The sequence below is a fragment of the Vigna unguiculata genome, unplaced genomic scaffold (assembly GCF_037176805.1).
Source record: "Vigna unguiculata cultivar grain cowpea cultivar isolate G323 ecotype 2 unplaced genomic scaffold, ASM3717680v1 ptg000200l, whole genome shotgun sequence".
Lineage (NCBI taxonomy): Eukaryota > Viridiplantae > Streptophyta > Magnoliopsida > Fabales > Fabaceae > Vigna > Vigna unguiculata.
Genome location: NW_028196837.1, coordinates 1 through 2,575, shown reverse-complemented (window position 1 = coordinate 2,575; position 2,575 = coordinate 1).

Sequence of the window (2,575 nt, the reverse complement as noted above, 5' to 3'; positions counted from 1 at the left end):
TTATTGAACAAAAATGGTGATATTGTTCCTCCATTGATCAAGAATTTCGATTTTTGGGAAGTATCTTGGTCATCCAATAATAAGGGTTTCCTTTTTTTCAAATGAAAGATTTGAAGACCTATTGATTCTAATAACTGATTACAGAGTGGATCATTCGGACCTTTCAATTCATAGATGTGGATCTCGGACCTATGAATGGGGATACCCCCAAAACTCACAAATAAAAAAGAAGGAAGTGAGTTAGACAAAAAGAGAAGAAACTTGGGCAAAAAAAGAAGTAACTTGGACAAAAATAAACAAAGTGACTTAGACAAATCTTTTTTGTCGATAACCTCAGACCAATCAATCGAATATTGATTAATATGTAATCGATCGAACACTACTTGAAAACGGCTATTCTGCTCAGAAATGAAATAGTCCAAATGTTCCTGGAAATTCTTGCTCCCATTGGACCATTTGTATCTATATACATTAGGATCCCAATTCATAGATCTCTCCGTTCGAGAAATCAAAATAAGAGGATCGAACCACTTCTTCTGACTCTTTTTCAAATTTGATAAATGTTGGTTGATCGTGTATTTCATTCTAGTTCGATGATTCAGAGTATCATTTCCTATTTGATACCTTTGAATTCCATATTCGAAGTTGCAATTGAATCGATTCAATACATTTCTTATGTAACCATGGGTGCTATATTGGATTTGAATCAGATTTCGGATCAATCTATATTGATTGACTGCCTCCATTATGTTGTTGCTAGCAAATACAACTATTTTAGGTTTTGGATCTTCCACATTATTTCCGCAAGAGGTCTGGACCCATTTTTTTATGATCCTTCGATAAAAAGATTCATTCTCTTCATAAAAAAGAGGAGGTAGAACCAATAAAGAGTGCTTTTTCGATTCATCCCTGGAGTTCAATAACTCATTCAAGAAATGTTTTTGATCCAATCCGGAGGAATCCATAGAAAAATCAAATTCCTTATGATACACCAGATCCGGCTCGGTTATTGATAGAGTGAATAGATCTGCCATTTCTTGAAATATATCTTCTGATTCAAAATCGTGGTGTAACGTGTATCTCCCCCTGTTCCGGTCATGGAATAGATGAAATAAACCCCAAAATGGATTTTTGTTCAAGAATGAAATCTTATTGGAACTGTCCAGTTCACCCTTTGGAACCATATCACATCCTCGATAGGATGAAATAGGATGAATTGAGACGGTATTTTGTAAGTACATAATTATCTTGAATAAATTCACTATTTCTTTCTTTTCCGATCGCCTGGAAAAAGCAAGATGTTTCTTTTGTTCTTTTTTCAACAATTTCTGATCTCTAGTAGACCTATCAGTAGGATTCGAACCCAGATGAAGTTCTGACCATCTGTCAGAGAAAAAAGAACGAGTGGCTCTTGCAGGATTCCCAAAAAATTCTTCGATTTCTTCCGGAAGCAGATGATTATTCATCTGCTTCTCACGTTCCATGAATAGTCGGCACATTGAGGAATATCCAGAAAGGATTTTAAGGAATCGCTCTGATTCTATCTCTGTTCGTTCCGTTTGAAGAAAGGAAGGATCCCAACAAAGAATCGATCTTTCTTTTAGTTGTTGAATCTCTCTTTGATTGATCAATGTGTGATATTTCGAATCCTCATTCCTAATGGAATCGAAAGAATCCTTGGATTGATCAGAAGATCCTTTCAATTGGCTAGAATCCGTTACTTGAATGAAACTAGATCTCGTGGAATCATATTGAAGATTTGATGATACATTCCGTACCTTGCTAAAAAACCGATCCTTGTTTCCCAACCACACATTGTCTAACCAAATCCAATTCTCTCGTGACATGTTCCTCAAAAAATCCGATTCGTGCGGACTCTTCCCCCAACTAACGAAGAGATCTTGACGGAATTGCCACATATGAAATTGAGCACAATTTTGCAAAGAAATAGCCCGCTTGTTTCTCAAGAAGAGATGCGAAACATGCTCAATATCATTTGATTGAATAATTGACCCAGTCCCTTGTTGTTTGAAGAAACCCTCCACTTCCTTTGGTATTTTTTCACGAAAAGCAAACATGAGATAATAAATCCAGTCTTTCACTAAGATTTCGAATAGCTGTCCCGAATTCAAGTTGATTATGTTTCGCCTCTTTCTCGGGGAAAGACGATCAAAAAATTCCCAATCATGGTCCTTACGGATCGGATCATCCATATAATATACAAAAAGGAACTCCAGATATTTGATATCTTTCTCTTTGAATGAGATCTCAATTCCAGCGATGGTTTCATTAGATATCTTACAACTAGAATCGCTCTTTTTTCCTATCCAGTTCCTCCACCACCGCGAATCCCAGTTAAATTCAGGCATGATATACTTTTTAGTTATTGGGAGAACCCGAGTACTCTCTTTCGGATCCAGGAAAGAACTCTCAGAGATCTTTTTTCCTTTTGGAAGATACAGGAGCGGAACAATCAACCTATTGATATTGGAAGACTCAGATGATTCTTCCAATGTATCATTTTTGGGTCCAATGGAATTCATAGGTATAGGAAGAAGCCTTGTCAAATAGGGAT